This window comes from Podarcis pityusensis (assembly GCF_964106645.2).
Source record: "Podarcis pityusensis genome assembly, chromosome: W".
NCBI lineage: Eukaryota > Metazoa > Chordata > Lepidosauria > Squamata > Lacertidae > Podarcis > Podarcis pityusensis.
This window is the reverse complement of record NC_138045.1, coordinates 26,868,530-26,887,038: the sequence shown is the minus strand read 5'-3', so window position 1 is coordinate 26,887,038 and position 18,509 is coordinate 26,868,530. Positions and strand designations below refer to the sequence as shown.

Sequence of the window (18,509 nt, the reverse complement as noted above, 5' to 3'; positions counted from 1 at the left end):
GACTTGACCTGGCATGTGTAACAGAGACTTGGTTGGATGAAGCAGTTGGTCCTGTCCTTGCTGCTGCTTGTCCACCAGGTTTCTCTTACACACAGCAACCCAGGTCATGTGGGCGGGGGGGGGGTGTTGCAGTGATTTTTAGGAAGTCACTAGCTTGCATTAGGTGTCCTACTGGGAAGACCCAGTTCTCTGAGTGCATGTTCTGGAAGCTGGGCAATAGGGGCAGTACAGGATTCCTTTTGGTGTACTGACCTCCCCGCTGCACCAAGGATTCCCTGCCTGAGCTGCTTCAGGTCATGGCGCATGTTCTCCTGGAGATACCTATTTTGGTTGTCCTAGGGGATTTTAACATCCATGCCAACATGACCTTACAAGGGGCTGCTCGGGACTTCATGGAAAGCATGGCCTCCATGGGGCTGTCCCTGAATAAGTTTGGCCCAATTCATAGTCACGGACATGCCTTAGACCTAGTGTTCACCTCTAGGGACGTGGGTGATATGACACTAGGTAAAAGTGAAATAAAAGAAGTGCCATGGTCAGATCACTTCCTGGTGCAACTGGACTTCTCTGTGACCCTTCTACTCTGCAGGGAGGTGGGACCAATGCGGATGGTCCGCCCCCGCCACTTAATGAATCCAAATGGTTTCCAGAGAGTGGTAGGGCATGCTTTATCCCATGTTGATGGCCTTTCAGCTGATTCCCCTGGTGGCCTGCTGGAATGCGGAGTTAACCAGGGCTATCGACTGTCTGGCTCCGAAGCGCCCTCTCTGACTGCATGGAGCCAGGACAGCCCCGTGGTTTTCTTTGGAGCTGAGGGTGAGGAAACAAACGCTGAGACGGCTAGAGTGCCGGTGGCAGAAAACTCATTCTGAATTGGACCGGACACAGGTTAGAGCTCAATGTCGAGCCTACCAAGTGGCGATAGCGACGGCGAAGAAGACTTTCTTCACCGCCTCTATTGCATCTGCAGAAAATAGTAGCAGGAGACTCTTTCAGGTGGTTTGCAATTTAACGGAACCACCTTTACCACCGGGGCCTTGTAAAGACTCCAAGATCTCCTGCAACTGTTGGGATACTGCCAGGGAGATAACGTCCATCAAGGCCCCCAAGCCGTCTGCCGGACGATCCATCGACCTCCTGTAGGCACGCAGCGACATGAGTTTCTAGAAAATATCTTGCCACATTCCAGAGCTCATGCACACTCTATCAGCAGATAATGCACAGGCAAAAGTTGCACTCAGGAGAGCATTATTTACAAGTTTATTCAGCGTTGATCAGAACACAGAAAAACATGACTGCCTGCTTTAGTGTCTACGACACAGAGAGAGAAAACGAAAGCAACAGAAAACATAAACATCCTGTGAACAGGAAATACGCAGACTCTGACTCACAAAGCCTGCTCCCTTTTAAGGTGGAACGGAAATATCCTAACATCCTCCCCCTTTCCGTGTAACCTGTAGTACCTGTGGTTCAACCCAATTGCAACCTTTGTACATAAACCTTAAGTTGTTCTCTGTTAACAACCTTAGACAACAGATCAGCAGGAATTTCATTTCCTGGCATGTAGGACACCTGAATGAGTCCTTTCTGAATACACTCCCTTGCACGATGTAGCTTAATCTGCAAGTACTTGGTCCTTTGCTTGCAACTCTCCGAGTTCAGCAAAGCCAAACACGATCTATTGTCTTGATACACTTGTACAGGACATTTCACAGAAACTCTGATGTCCTTAAACAGTTGCATCAACCATTCACAATCCATGAGTGAAAATGACAGAGCATTGAGTTCTGCTTCACAGGAACTTAGGCTCACTGTCGTCTGCTTCTTGCACAGCCAGTCAAACAGACAGTGGTTGTACATGTAGCATACTCCAGAAGTGCTTGTACCATCCGTGGTGTCACTTCCAAAACTTGCATCTGCAAAAATTTCAAGACCTCCAGTCTTCTGACTGGTGAACCTCAGCCTGTAGTGCAAAGTCCCTTTCAAATAGCGGGCTATGCGCTTCAGAGCTTTCCAAGCCTGAACAGTAGGATTGTTGGCATGTCTGCTAAGCAGGTTACAGCTTACAGCTATGTCAGGTCTTGAGCATCTAGCGATGAAATTCAACTTGCCTAGAATGCATCTGTACAGCGTTGTGTCAGAAAACGCTTCAGCAGTACTGTCTACCTGGTAACCTGTCACCATTGGTGTGTCTGCTGGGTTTGCATCAACCAAATTCAATCTGGTTAATACATCAGCAATTTTCTGTGTTTGGTGTACCAGAAAATTACCTGCTTGGTCCCTCTCCACCTGCAGAGAAAGATAGTTGGATACCTCACCAAGATCCTTCATGTCAAAGTGCTCCTTCAGCTGAGCTAGGGTGCTTTGGTAGAAAGCCTGATTCTTCCAAAACATCAGAAGATCATCAACAAAACATAAACAATACAGTTTGTTTTGCCCCTCCTCCTTGACAAACACACATGGATCAGCTTTGCCCTGGTGAAAACCTAGAGAAAGCAATGTCTCAGTGAGCTTTGTGTTCCAACACCTGGCACTCTGCTTGAGACCATATAAGGATTTCCGCAGTTTACAGACCATTCCCTTCTGTATCTGCATTCCATCAGGTGGAAGCATAAACAGCTCCTCCCCCAATATCCCGTACAAAAAAGCTGTATTAATGTCATGATGGGAAACATGCAGTTTCTCCTCCGCAGCAATCTTGAGCATCAGCCGAATGCTCTCATATTTGACGGTGTGTGAGTAGGTCTCGTGGTAATCCTGTCCTGGTACCTGTGAAAAACCTCTGGCAACCAATCTGGCTTTGTGTCTGACAACCTTGCCATTCTGGTTGTTACGGAAGGGGGGGGGCATGTCTTCTTCACTACAATATATTTGCTCAATTTCTCTAGGACTCCATCACCCCTCCCCTGTCCTCCATAATCTCTCAAGTAATCCTGTCAAAATCACTCTGCCAAACCTTTCCTCGGGCAATGCCAGGTGACAGACTATGCGTACATGGACCATTGTCTTCTCAGGATGTGCTTATCTGCGCATATCTCCAGCTCTGCATATTCCCCCCTCCCTCCTCCATATGTTAATCCAGTGTAACCCAACCTCTCCTTAATGTATTCATGATGTAATCTGTGTAACCCAACCTTTCCTTAATGTATTCGTGATGTAACTGGGATGTATTTTGCACTGTATTCTGGGACATGGAGGGAAATTTCAAAAGTTCATGTCACCCCTTTCTCTCTGTTCAATCTCGCCTTGAACCTGTTGCGCAATAAACTTGGATCTTCTGCAGTTTGCTCCTGCGTCCGGCTGAGCTCATTTTCTTCCGCAGGGACCCACGGACTTAGTCCGATGAGCTGGGTGGCAGAGTAACCCCGCACCCAGATTTTTCCGTAACAGTTGGCGCCGCAACGTGGGGCTTGCGGTTCTCCCGAGCTGCTGACTGGGGGCCCCGAAATCTTCAGCCGGCTCCGGGCCATTTTGCCTGGGAAGATCCTTTTGGACCCCCAGCCATCTTCCGGGCGGTAATCGAAAGCCCTAGGAGTTCAGCCGGGGAGCAAAAGAGGGATCCAGCCGGCTTATTCATCGATCCCGGGATCAACGTTGAAGACGCGTGAGTATAGGAAAAGAAATCCAGTGCACTGGTGGGAAAGGGGGTGGAATCTCCTGGCAACTGAATTCTCTGCCCTCCTCTCTATCGCTCCTTCTTGCCTTTCTCTTGGTCCGGTTAGTGAGAGAGACCGTGGACCGCTGCTCAACCCAAAAGGGGGGTTCTGAGCTCTATCTCTTTTCCTTAAAATCTCCAGCCAGCCGCACCAATTGGGAGCCCGAAAGTAAGACGGAGAGACCCGGCTTGGAAAGACAGCCGACTCTCCGCAACGGGCATCTCAGTTGAAAGCAAGGGGCTGGAGTTCTTCTTCCGAACTTCCCGAGCGCCCTTACGGAGGGGGCAGGAAGGGGTCTGGCTTTCTATCCCAATCCCAGCCGCACTGGTCGGTGCCACGTAACACGTGTATCGTGCGTGAGCCCGCTTCCAAAAGCAAGGGGGATTTTCAGTTCGAAATTCTATCAAGGGATCACCCGAGCTGGCACCGCATGGCGTGGGCGTCCAGTAGGGCCCCTTTTCCTGAGATGTGACGATAGGTAGGAGGTTGCCAGGAGGGATAGCCCATGAGGAATTGGGCAGGACCGGCAGAGTGGAAAGAGACCCCAGGTTATAGGAAATAAGGAAATAAGGAAATAAGGAAATAGGAAATAAGGAAATAGGAAAGGGAACGCAAGGAACCGGATAGCTAGAGCTCTCTAAAACCCACTAAGGAAGTTGCCAGGCAACTAGAAGCCCCTTCTCCTCTTTACTATACGTCCCTGTACTAAGCATACCAAACCCCTAGACATACCAATCCTAATCAACCCCTCTCTTTCCCCCTTCTCTATCCCAGACACCCCCCCCAAAAAAGAAGGAAAAAGCAAAAAAGCAACAACAGCAACGCATGCATCTATAAAGGGGTACCCAGTCGACCAAGCGTTATGAGCCCTACCAGTTTGATTAACTGGTGGTGTGTTTGAAGAGGCAAGGAGGCTCATAAAACCATGTGGGACCTTCCTACTAATTTCACTTAATGAAGCCAAAGGTAGTGGCCCAACTCCTTGCAATAACCAACTAAAGGATGAGAATATATATGTTTACATGTCGTCTGTTATGTGTGTTGTCTGTTAATACATATATGAGAATATGTATGTTTACATGTTGTCTGTTATGTGTGTTGTCTGTTCCTTCTGTCTCTGGCAGACTGCCTTTCTTAAGTGTGCATAGTTTAAACTGCAAGCTTGCTTCAAAATTTAAATCTAAGGAAGCCATGCTGGATCTTAGCAGTCCTAAATAAGACGAAAATTGAGAATGAAGTGTGCAAATGTTTACCCCACCTCTTGCTTTGCCCCAACTTTTGAGATTGTGAGTCTACAGTCTTATTTTGGAAGGTGCTGATAACCTAATGTTTCTGCTGCAAAAGCCTAGTTGAGCCAACTGCTCTCTCAAGCTAAAATGCAGTGTATGTACTTCATTAAGCATATGCCTATAAAAGTATGGTGTTCATTCTAAGAAAAAATATTTGAGTCCAGTTTTAACTTTGATTTGGTTGGACAGAAGAGTTATTGTAAGGCTCCTGATATCAGTCTCTATAAGACTTCATGGCCTCTTTTGTTAGAAAATGCCCCCCCTCCCCCTTGTTTCACTCTGCCTCTTTCAGTTGTTTTCTCCCTTCTTACTTCTGTGCCAGGTAAATTTACTCCCGAGTAAGCTTCCTTTAAAGGAAACTGCAAAGAGGGGAGGGGGGCAACACTTGTGTATTCCCTTAAAAAAAATCAAATCTAGGGCTGCTTTAACTGTGCTTTATAAGAGATCCTCTCCCTATCTTACGAAAACTGTTCACTTCAATCTTCCTTAAATATCATTTCAAACTCACTCAAACTATCTCAAGATCTGCAAAAAGGGTTCTGTGTAAAGTTATGTACTTTTATTTTCCTCTTCCTTAGTACATGATAGGAGCATAGATGTTTCCTTTCCCAGCTGTAAATCTGTACTTAAATGTGTATGCCTCTTTGGTAGTACAAATCTTGCTGCGAAATCTTGCTGTGAACCCTATATTTTGGAGGGTTGGACTAGATGACCCCAGGGTCCCCTTTCAACTCTCCCGATTTGTGGCTGTGTGGAAGGACATGTGTCTGCAAGCATTGGAGGGTACTTCTTAAATTCTGGTGACGTGACTCGGAGTTGAAATTCAACCTAGCTTTGCTCTTTAGTTTTAAAAGGTGAGAGGTGAAGCCCAACTGGTAATATCAAGCATTTAAGTGATTACAGTGTTTATCATTTTGTCTATTATTTTTTAAAAAAAATCAAACTTAAAAGTCTATTAAAAGTTTAAGCACATAAAAATTCATATAATCAAGTAGAATTAGCCTTGACCATCCATCCTGTAAATAAAGGGCAGTAAAAATTGTCTGCAAATGGTAAGGCTGAGAATGTTAAAAAAATCCTATGAATTCTAACTCTCTGGCCATTTTTACTCATAAATAAGAGAGCGGTTGATTGTTCCGCGAATGACCAGATAAAATGACCAATAATGATAGCCCTTTCCTGTACATAAAGGAAGCACTCCTGTTGCTTAGGCTGAAATTGCTAGCTTTGGTGAATACTTAAATTGCTGAGTTTCTCTTTTTTGTTGTTTTAAAATCTAACCCTATTTTTAAAATCTACTCCTTACCTTTCCCTTCCTTATTCTAATTGAGCCAAAAGATGCAACATTTTCAATGGTATAAAAGGTTTGCTGAGACATGAACTCTGCACATGCACAGAGGCTAGATCAGCTTTAAAAAAAAAGAGAGAGAGCGAGAGAAAGGAGGGGGGAGAGAGAAGGTTTGGAGAGCGTGAAACCTATACAAATTTCCTTATGTAAAACTTGGAACCATTGAGGGAAATCATCCTTAATGTGTTTTGCTCCAGGGGCTACTTAAGACAATAGAGTTAAGTACTGGACATGCCAAATTCTTTTCACAGGTAAATATCAAAGCACTCCCACTGTGAGTTCCTCTTCTGAGTAGTCTCTCCCCCCCCAATGGGATTTAAATTTTATAACAGTTTTTTTTGTGTGTGTGTGTATGTGTATATGCCTATGCATTTTAGGAACAGCATTTCCTGACAAACCTCTCACATGAAATAATTTTCCCTTTCAACAGAGTGTCCTTTCTTTTCTCCCACAGCACAAATGATAATGAGGGGATGCAAACAGTGATTTAAATACTCTATAAAAGTAATTGCATTTGTTTTCCTTTTGTCTTTCTTCCCTTAAAGCCAAACAGTCACTTTCTTTCTGTTCAGCAAAACAAGTCTGAATCCCTGCTATATTAGTTGATTTCCTTCTATCTCTTTGTGGCTTTGACATTTTTTTAGGTTACAAATAATCTGTTTTCCTTTATTAAGTTCGTTTTATCAGTTCTTCCATTATATATATGAAATTAATCGAAGCACAACCAAACATTGTTTGTGGAATGGTATTTGTTTACCTTTGTGCCTGAGCATTTCTTAATTCTGTCATTTTGGCTAGTGCAAGGTACTTGCACAACTTTAAATTGCCATTCATTTTTCTTGGTATTAACTCATTTCCCAGTATTCCACTATTAACATTACAGCTGATGTTGTCACATAATTTGGGATGTTAGAATGCCAAAACAGATTACTTCAGGTTACTTCAAGTTTCTTATTAATTGTGTGCCTTACCATTTATTTATTTTTGGTTCCTTATAGGTCATTTTGTGTGTGTGTGTTTTACTTTGGGGACATGTTCATCACATGTTGAAAGTCAGTTTCATGAAGTTCTTTTATTGGATAGCACATGGTGAATTTTAAGTTTTCCCCATTGTTTTCCCATTTCTTTTAGTCCAGTAGTAATCTGCGTGGTTTTGATAATATATTTAATAATAATTCTTTTCTAAATCTGATGCCTTTGTGTCAAGCTTGTTTTCATCTGACTGGTAATCTGACAGAGATTTTCACAGGAAATAAAAATTTCCCTTTCAAACAGGATAGTGAAGAGAATTCGGACCCACATAAGCAAAATGTTTAACAACTTCCAATTGTGTTCAAATTAACAAAGGTTTTGTCCCTTCGTTTCTTCCACAGCCAAACTAAGTGAAGGAAATTAAATGTAAATGATTATAATATTCAAATGGATAAAATGCTTAACTATGAATTTGTATTTACAGCCTCCCAAGAAGAAAATTTTAGGATATTCTCTCCTTTCTTGACTATTATCTTCCTCCTTAAAAGAAAAGAAAGAAAAAAACAACAACTAATTATGTCTTCAGATCCTACAGGCCTATTTCCAAAGGATGCTTTGCGGGAGACCAAAATACTAAGACCATCTCCTCACCAGCTAAGCAACCTGCCAATGCATCACAGTGGCCACAACAATTTATTCCCATAAAAGACTTGAGAAACTGACTAATTGGATTTTGAAGGAAATACCCTTGTGCCAAGTTTGGAAATACATGTAAAAGCAGCAAGAATTGCCTCAAGATCACATTATTGCCTCAAGATATAGTGTAGAATTAATACTTTGTACGTTTTGTGTATTATGTGTTATTATGTAGGAATGCTGAAGTGTGTCTGATAATGTGTTATCTCCACAAAGAAAATTTCTGTGTGTAATTGTTTCTGTATAATGTAGGATACATAACTATGAACAGCAGAAGGATATGGCTTACTCCCAAGTTTTTCATGGAGGATTCCCATATATTACAATGCTTTCCAATAGAGCACACTATATTTAGATTAAGTCAACTGATGATCATATTTCCTTGTCCCACCTGGCACTCTGCAGAGTCCAACCTTCCCTACCTATTTATTTATGTATTTAATGTTTTCCTATACATGAAGTCCCCAGATTTTTACTATTTCTTTCTTTCTGTTCCAGAAAACTATTTCAAATCTTTTCTATGACTTCTCTGCATCTCTTGCAGATTCAGTACTGTCTTCAAGTAGCAATTGTTCTGTATTTATTTACTTATTAATCTTGGTTTTCCCGTATAGCTGTGAAATTAATCTAACCACAACCAAGTATTATTATCGGAACCATATTTTATCAGGTAGATTTGAAGCAACGCTCCTTATTATTTGAGATGTTTGATTAGGATGCCAGATGAAATTGGGTGTAGATCATGTCCCAAATTTTATTTATTTATTTGAGGACACGACTACCATATGTTATATTATTATTGATAACAAGAAACGTGTATATGCCTTGATGTAGCAAGAATGGTCCCTTATAGAGTTAAATTGACTCATTTGGACAAATGCCCCCTTAAAGAATGGCTTTGGTTTTAACATATTGGTTTTGAAAAGTTGAGAACCATGGGGCAAGATAAATTCAAATTGGACTCTACTGGAATTGGGCACGTGTATCCAGGCTGCAACTAGCTTTTGGTCCTTTAAGAGCAAGTGGACAGCTTTCCATGAGTGCGAGACCAGAGCCTGCAATAATGAAAAATCCCATAGCTAAAGGCCAAGGCGAAGACCTCTCCCTCACGAGAGGTCCGCACCTGTGCCTGCTATGGTGAATGCCAGGCGACATGGTAAATTGAAAGCCCTGAGGGGATTCAACAGGATGTGTTACTGTACCACTATGCCGGTGTGAGACCACAGAAGAGCTAGCTTGGCACCTGAAAACACAAAAACGGTGGGGCTAAAAAAAAGCAAACTGCATTTTTTTCAGTCAGTAGTAGACCTTCCTGCTAAATGTAAAGCATACACCACTATTGAAAATGTTTCTCCCAAGAGCTAGGGTGCCACAAGTAATTTAGTAACAAAATACAACAGATGTTCTTTTATAGAATACCCTATATCCAGCTATCTGCACTGCTATACTTGCAAATGACCGTAAGAGGCATGGCTTGCAAGTCCCTTTCAGGTTTGCATAAACCCACACATCTGGTACGGTAGATACCAAGTTATTATTTAGCGCATATATATAACACGCGTGTACATTGTATTTGTCCGTGTTGCTCCCTCTTTTGCTGCCCTGCTCAACCCACCTCCTTTCCATTAGAGCGTATTCCCACTCACAGGGAACGCCTACATTCACCGAGATTTAGGGTGCGGAGAAAAGATTTGCAAGTTCTTACAGAACTTTAATGCAAATCTATCTCCGAATGGGGGACTGTTACGGAAGGGGGGGGGGCATGTCTTCTTCACTACAATATATTTGCTCAATTTCTCTAGGACTCCATCACCCCTCCCCTGTCCTCCATAATCTCTCAAGTAATCCTGTCAAAATCACTCTGCCAAACCTTTCCTCGGGCAATGCCAGGTGACAGACTATGCGTACATGGACCATTGTCTTCTCAGGATGTGCTTATCTGCGCATATCTCCAGCTCTGCATATTCCCCCCTCCCTCCTCCATATGTTAATCCAGTGTAACCCAACCTCTCCTTAATGTATTCATGATGTAATCTGTGTAACCCAACCTTTCCTTAATGTATTCGTGATGTAACTGGGATGTATTTTGCACTGTATTCTGGGACATGGAGGGAAATTTCAAAAGTTCATGTCACCCCTTTCTCTCTGTTCAATCTCGCCTTGAACCTGTTGCGCAATAAACTTGGATCTTCTGCAGTTTGCTCCTGCGTCCGGCTGAGCTCATTTTCTTCCGCAGGGACCCACGGACTTAGTCCGATGAGCTGGGTGGCAGAGTAACCCCGCACCCAGATTTTTCCGTAACAGTTGGCGCCGCAACGTGGGGCTTGCGGTTCTCCCGAGCTGCTGACTGGGGGCCCCGAAATCTTCAGCCGGCTCCGGGCCATTTTGCCTGGGAAGATCCTTTTGGACCCCCAGCCATCTTCCGGGCGGTAATCGAAAGCCCTAGGAGTTCAGCCGGGGAGCAAAAGAGGGATCCAGCCGGCTTATTCATCGATCCCGGGATCAACGTTGAAGACGCGTGAGTATAGGAAAAGAAATCCAGTGCACTGGTGGGAAAGGGGGTGGAATCTCCTGGCAACTGAATTCTCTGCCCTCCTCTCTATCGCTCCTTCTTGCCTTTCTCTTGGTCCGGTTAGTGAGAGAGACCGTGGACCGCTGCTCAACCCAAAAGGGGGGTTCTGAGCTCTATCTCTTTTCCTTAAAATCTCCAGCCAGCCGCACCAATTGGGAGCCCGAAAGTAAGACGGAGAGACCCGGCTTGGAAAGACAGCCGACTCTCCGCAACGGGCATCTCAGTTGAAAGCAAGGGGCTGGAGTTCTTCTTCCGAACTTCCCGAGCGCCCTTACGGAGGGGGCAGGAAGGGGTCTGGCTTTCTATCCCAATCCCAGCCGCACTGGTCGGTGCCACGTAACACGTGTATCGTGCGTGAGCCCGCTTCCAAAAGCAAGGGGGATTTTCAGTTCGAAATTCTATCAAGGGATCACCCGAGCTGGCACCGCATGGCGTGGGCGTCCAGTAGGGCCCCTTTTCCTGAGATGTGACGATAGGTAGGAGGTTGCCAGGAGGGATAGCCCATGAGGAATTGGGCAGGACCGGCAGAGTGGAAAGAGACCCCAGGTTATAGGAAATAAGGAAATAAGGAAATAAGGAAATAGGAAATAAGGAAATAGGAAAGGGAACGCAAGGAACCGGATAGCTAGAGCTCTCTAAAACCCACTAAGGAAGTTGCCAGGCAACTAGAAGCCCCTTCTCCTCTTTACTATACGTCCCTGTACTAAGCATACCAAACCCCTAGACATACCAATCCTAATCAACCCCTCTCTTTCCCCCTTCTCTATCCCAGACACCCCCCCCAAAAAAGAAGGAAAAAGCAAAAAAGCAACAACAGCAACGCATGCATCTATAAAGGGGTACCCAGTCGACCAAGCGTTATGAGCCCTACCAGTTTGATTAACTGGTGGTGTGTTTGAAGAGGCAAGGAGGCTCATAAAACCATGTGGGACCTTCCTACTAATTTCACTTAATGAAGCCAAAGGTAGTGGCCCAACTCCTTGCAATAACCAACTAAAGGATGAGAATATATATGTTTACATGTCGTCTGTTATGTGTGTTGTCTGTTAATACATATATGAGAATATGTATGTTTACATGTTGTCTGTTATGTGTGTTGTCTGTTCCTTCTGTCTCTGGCAGACTGCCTTTCTTAAGTGTGCATAGTTTAAACTGCAAGCTTGCTTCAAAATTTAAATCTAAGGAAGCCATGCTGGATCTTAGCAGTCCTAAATAAGACGAAAATTGAGAATGAAGTGTGCAAATGTTTACCCCACCTCTTGCTTTGCCCCAACTTTTGAGATTGTGAGTCTACAGTCTTATTTTGGAAGGTGCTGATAACCTAATGTTTCTGCTGCAAAAGCCTAGTTGAGCCAACTGCTCTCTCAAGCTAAAATGCAGTGTATGTACTTCATTAAGCATATGCCTATAAAAGTATGGTGTTCATTCTAAGAAAAAATATTTGAGTCCAGTTTTAACTTTGATTTGGTTGGACAGAAGAGTTATTGTAAGGCTCCTGATATCAGTCTCTATAAGACTTCATGGCCTCTTTTGTTAGAAAATGCCCCCCCTCCCCCTTGTTTCACTCTGCCTCTTTCAGTTGTTTTCTCCCTTCTTACTTCTGTGCCAGGTAAATTTACTCCCGAGTAAGCTTCCTTTAAAGGAAACTGCAAAGAGGGGAGGGGGGCAACACTTGTGTATTCCCTTAAAAAAAATCAAATCTAGGGCTGCTTTAACTGTGCTTTATAAGAGATCCTCTCCCTATCTTACGAAAACTGTTCACTTCAATCTTCCTTAAATATCATTTCAAACTCACTCAAACTATCTCAAGATCTGCAAAAAGGGTTCTGTGTAAAGTTATGTACTTTTATTTTCCTCTTCCTTAGTACATGATAGGAGCATAGATGTTTCCTTTCCCAGCTGTAAATCTGTACTTAAATGTGTATGCCTCTTTGGTAGTACAAATCTTGCTGCGAAATCTTGCTGTGAACCCTATATTTTGGAGGGTTGGACTAGATGACCCCAGGGTCCCCTTTCAACTCTCCCGATTTGTGGCTGTGTGGAAGGACATGTGTCTGCAAGCATTGGAGGGTACTTCTTAAATTCTGGTGACGTGACTCGGAGTTGAAATTCAACCTAGCTTTGCTCTTTAGTTTTAAAAGGTGAGAGGTGAAGCCCAACTGGTAATATCAAGCATTTAAGTGATTACAGTGTTTATCATTTTGTCTATTATTTTTTAAAAAAAATCAAACTTAAAAGTCTATTAAAAGTTTAAGCACATAAAAATTCATATAATCAAGTAGAATTAGCCTTGACCATCCATCCTGTAAATAAAGGGCAGTAAAAATTGTCTGCAAATGGTAAGGCTGAGAATGTTAAAAAAATCCTATGAATTCTAACTCTCTGGCCATTTTTACTCATAAATAAGAGAGCGGTTGATTGTTCCGCGAATGACCAGATAAAATGACCAATAATGATAGCCCTTTCCTGTACATAAAGGAAGCACTCCTGTTGCTTAGGCTGAAATTGCTAGCTTTGGTGAATACTTAAATTGCTGAGTTTCTCTTTTTTGTTGTTTTAAAATCTAACCCTATTTTTAAAATCTACTCCTTACCTTTCCCTTCCTTATTCTAATTGAGCCAAAAGATGCAACATTTTCAATGGTATAAAAGGTTTGCTGAGACATGAACTCTGCACATGCACAGAGGCTAGATCAGCTTTAAAAAAAAAGAGAGAGAGCGAGAGAAAGGAGGGGGGAGAGAGAAGGTTTGGAGAGCGTGAAACCTATACAAATTTCCTTATGTAAAACTTGGAACCATTGAGGGAAATCATCCTTAATGTGTTTTGCTCCAGGGGCTACTTAAGACAATAGAGTTAAGTACTGGACATGCCAAATTCTTTTCACAGGTAAATATCAAAGCACTCCCACTGTGAGTTCCTCTTCTGAGTAGTCTCTCCCCCCCCAATGGGATTTAAATTTTATAACAGTTTTTTTTGTGTGTGTGTGTATGTGTATATGCCTATGCATTTTAGGAACAGCATTTCCTGACAAACCTCTCACATGAAATAATTTTCCCTTTCAACAGAGTGTCCTTTCTTTTCTCCCACAGCACAAATGATAATGAGGGGATGCAAACAGTGATTTAAATACTCTATAAAAGTAATTGCATTTGTTTTCCTTTTGTCTTTCTTCCCTTAAAGCCAAACAGTCACTTTCTTTCTGTTCAGCAAAACAAGTCTGAATCCCTGCTATATTAGTTGATTTCCTTCTATCTCTTTGTGGCTTTGACATTTTTTTAGGTTACAAATAATCTGTTTTCCTTTATTAAGTTCGTTTTATCAGTTCTTCCATTATATATATGAAATTAATCGAAGCACAACCAAACATTGTTTGTGGAATGGTATTTGTTTACCTTTGTGCCTGAGCATTTCTTAATTCTGTCATTTTGGCTAGTGCAAGGTACTTGCACAACTTTAAATTGCCATTCATTTTTCTTGGTATTAACTCATTTCCCAGTATTCCACTATTAACATTACAGCTGATGTTGTCACATAATTTGGGATGTTAGAATGCCAAAACAGATTACTTCAGGTTACTTCAAGTTTCTTATTAATTGTGTGCCTTACCATTTATTTATTTTTGGTTCCTTATAGGTCATTTTGTGTGTGTGTGTTTTACTTTGGGGACATGTTCATCACATGTTGAAAGTCAGTTTCATGAAGTTCTTTTATTGGATAGCACATGGTGAATTTTAAGTTTTCCCCATTGTTTTCCCATTTCTTTTAGTCCAGTAGTAATCTGCGTGGTTTTGATAATATATTTAATAATAATTCTTTTCTAAATCTGATGCCTTTGTGTCAAGCTTGTTTTCATCTGACTGGTAATCTGACAGAGATTTTCACAGGAAATAAAAATTTCCCTTTCAAACAGGATAGTGAAGAGAATTCGGACCCACATAAGCAAAATGTTTAACAACTTCCAATTGTGTTCAAATTAACAAAGGTTTTGTCCCTTCGTTTCTTCCACAGCCAAACTAAGTGAAGGAAATTAAATGTAAATGATTATAATATTCAAATGGATAAAATGCTTAACTATGAATTTGTATTTACAGCCTCCCAAGAAGAAAATTTTAGGATATTCTCTCCTTTCTTGACTATTATCTTCCTCCTTAAAAGAAAAGAAAGAAAAAAACAACAACTAATTATGTCTTCAGATCCTACAGGCCTATTTCCAAAGGATGCTTTGCGGGAGACCAAAATACTAAGACCATCTCCTCACCAGCTAAGCAACCTGCCAATGCATCACAGTGGCCACAACAATTTATTCCCATAAAAGACTTGAGAAACTGACTAATTGGATTTTGAAGGAAATACCCTTGTGCCAAGTTTGGAAATACATGTAAAAGCAGCAAGAATTGCCTCAAGATCACATTATTGCCTCAAGATATAGTGTAGAATTAATACTTTGTACGTTTTGTGTATTATGTGTTATTATGTAGGAATGCTGAAGTGTGTCTGATAATGTGTTATCTCCACAAAGAAAATTTCTGTGTGTAATTGTTTCTGTATAATGTAGGATACATAACTATGAACAGCAGAAGGATATGGCTTACTCCCAAGTTTTTCATGGAGGATTCCCATATATTACAATGCTTTCCAATAGAGCACACTATATTTAGATTAAGTCAACTGATGATCATATTTCCTTGTCCCACCTGGCACTCTGCAGAGTCCAACCTTCCCTACCTATTTATTTATGTATTTAATGTTTTCCTATACATGAAGTCCCCAGATTTTTACTATTTCTTTCTTTCTGTTCCAGAAAACTATTTCAAATCTTTTCTATGACTTCTCTGCATCTCTTGCAGATTCAGTACTGTCTTCAAGTAGCAATTGTTCTGTATTTATTTACTTATTAATCTTGGTTTTCCCGTATAGCTGTGAAATTAATCTAACCACAACCAAGTATTATTATCGGAACCATATTTTATCAGGTAGATTTGAAGCAACGCTCCTTATTATTTGAGATGTTTGATTAGGATGCCAGATGAAATTGGGTGTAGATCATGTCCCAAATTTTATTTATTTATTTGAGGACACGACTACCATATGTTATATTATTATTGATAACAAGAAACGTGTATATGCCTTGATGTAGCAAGAATGGTCCCTTATAGAGTTAAATTGACTCATTTGGACAAATGCCCCCTTAAAGAATGGCTTTGGTTTTAACATATTGGTTTTGAAAAGTTGAGAACCATGGGGCAAGATAAATTCAAATTGGACTCTACTGGAATTGGGCACGTGTATCCAGGCTGCAACTAGCTTTTGGTCCTTTAAGAGCAAGTGGACAGCTTTCCATGAGTGCGAGACCAGAGCCTGCAATAATGAAAAATCCCATAGCTAAAGGCCAAGGCGAAGACCTCTCCCTCACGAGAGGTCCGCACCTGTGCCTGCTATGGTGAATGCCAGGCGACATGGTAAATTGAAAGCCCTGAGGGGATTCAACAGGATGTGTTACTGTACCACTATGCCGGTGTGAGACCACAGAAGAGCTAGCTTGGCACCTGAAAACACAAAAACGGTGGGGCTAAAAAAAAGCAAACTGCATTTTTTTCAGTCAGTAGTAGACCTTCCTGCTAAATGTAAAGCATACACCACTATTGAAAATGTTTCTCCCAAGAGCTAGGGTGCCACAAGTAATTTAGTAACAAAATACAACAGATGTTCTTTTATAGAATACCCTATATCCAGCTATCTGCACTGCTATACTTGCAAATGACCGTAAGAGGCATGGCTTGCAAGTCCCTTTCAGGTTTGCATAAACCCACACATCTGGTACGGTAGATACCAAGTTATTATTTAGCGCATATATATAACACGCGTGTACATTGTATTTGTCCGTGTTGCTCCCTCTTTTGCTGCCCTGCTCAACCCACCTCCTTTCCATTAGAGCGTATTCCCACTCACAGGGAACGCCTACATTCACCGAGATTTAGGGTGCGGAGAAAAGATTTGCAAGTTCTTACAGAACTTTAATGCAAATCTATCTCCGAATGGGGGACTGTTACGGAAGGGGGGGGGGCATGTCTTCTTCACTACAATATATTTGCTCAATTTCTCTAGGACTCCATCACCCCTCCCCTGTCCTCCATAATCTCTCAAGTAATCCTGTCAAAATCACTCTGCCAAACCTTTCCTCGGGCAATGCCAGGTGACAGACTATGCGTACATGGACCATTGTCTTCTCAGGATGTGCTTATCTGCGCATATCTCCAGCTCTGCATATTCCCCCCTCCCTCCTCCATATGTTAATCCAGTGTAACCCAACCTCTCCTTAATGTATTCATGATGTAATCTGTGTAACCCAACCTTTCCTTAATGTATTCGTGATGTAACTGGGATGTATTTTGCACTGTATTCTGGGACATGGAGGGAAATTTCAAAAGTTCATGTCACCCCTTTCTCTCTGTTCAATCTCGCCTTGAACCTGTTGCGCAATAAACTTGGATCTTCTGCAGTTTGCTCCTGCGTCCGGCTGAGCTCATTTTCTTCCGCAGGGACCCACGGACTTAGTCCGATGAGCTGGGTGGCAGAGTAACCCCGCACCCAGATTTTTCCGTAACAGTTGGCGCCGCAACGTGGGGCTTGCGGTTCTCCCGAGCTGCTGACTGGGGGCCCCGAAATCTTCAGCCGGCTCCGGGCCATTTTGCCTGGGAAGATCCTTTTGGACCCCCAGCCATCTTCCGGGCGGTAATCGAAAGCCCTAGGAGTTCAGCCGGGGAGCAAAAGAGGGATCCAGCCGGCTTATTCATCGATCCCGGGATCAACGTTGAAGACGCGTGAGTATAGGAAAAGAAATCCAGTGCACTGGTGGGAAAGGGGGTGGAATCTCCTGGCAACTGAATTCTCTGCCCTCCTCTCTATCGCTCCTTCTTGCCTTTCTCTTGGTCCGGTTAGTGAGAGAGACCGTGGACCGCTGCTCAACCCAAAAGGGGGGTTCTGAGCTCTATCTCTTTTCCTTAAAATCTCCAGCCAGCCGCACCAATTGGGAGCCCGAAAGTAAGACGGAGAGACCCGGCTTGGAAAGACAGCCGACTCTCCGCAACGGGCATCTCAGTTGAAAGCAAGGGGCTGGAGTTCTTCTTCCGAACTTCCCGAGCGCCCTTACGGAGGGGGCAGGAAGGGGTCTGGCTTTCTATCCCAATCCCAGCCGCACTGGTCGGTGCCACGTAACACGTGTATCGTGCGTGAGCCCGCTTCCAAAAGCAAGGGGGATTTTCAGTTCGAAATTCTATCAAGGGATCACCCGAGCTGGCACCGCATGGCGTGGGCGTCCAGTAGGGCCCCTTTTCCTGAGATGTGACGATAGGTAGGAGGTTGCCAGGAGGGATAGCCCATGAGGAATTGGGCAGGACCGGCAGAGTGGAAAGAGACCCCAGGTTATAGGAAATAAGGAAATAAGGAAATAAGGAAATAGGAAATAAGGAAATAGGAAAGGGAACGCAAGGAACCGGATAGCTAGAGCTCTCTAAAACCCACTAAGGAAGTTGCCAGGCAACTAGAAGCCCCTTCTCCTCTTTACTATACGTCCCTGTACTAAGCATACCAAACCCCTAGACATACCAATCCTAATCAACCCCTCTCTTTCCCCCTTCTCTATCCCAGACACCCCCCCCAAAAAAGAAGGAAAAAGCAAAAAAGCAACAACAGCAACGCATGCATCTATAAAGGGGTACCCAGTCGACCAAGCGTTATGAGCCCTACCAGTTTGATTAACTGGTGGTGTGTTTGAAGAGGCAAGGAGGCTCATAAAACCATGTGGGACCTTCCTACTAATTTCACTTAATGAAGCCAAAGGTAGTGGCCCAACTCCTTGCAATAACCAACTAAAGGATGAGAATATATATGTTTACATGTCGTCTGTTATGTGTGTTGTCTGTTAATACATATATGAGAATATGTATGTTTACATGTTGTCTGTTATGTGTGTTGTC

The 18,509-nt window shown here is 42.7% G+C and overlaps 2 long non-coding RNA genes across 2 annotated transcripts in view; one reads left to right on the top strand and one right to left on the bottom strand.

Annotated features, from left to right (window-relative positions):
* Positions 1 to 3,074: 3,074 nt before the first annotated feature.
* LOC308467828 lies at positions 3,075 to 12,232 on the top strand. Its single transcript, XR_013981323.1, has 2 exons — positions 3,075 to 3,124; positions 9,958 to 12,232. It is a non-coding gene; the product is annotated as an uncharacterized lncRNA (long non-coding RNA).
* A 4,028-nt stretch (positions 12,233 to 16,260) lies between these two features.
* Positions 16,261 to 18,509, bottom strand: part of LOC308467797 — a 12,617-nt gene continuing 10,368 nt past the window's right edge. Inside the window, exon 3 of the long non-coding RNA XR_013981291.1 lies at positions 16,261 to 16,884. This is a non-coding gene — a long non-coding RNA (uncharacterized lncRNA). The remainder of the gene's footprint in view (positions 16,885 to 18,509) is intronic.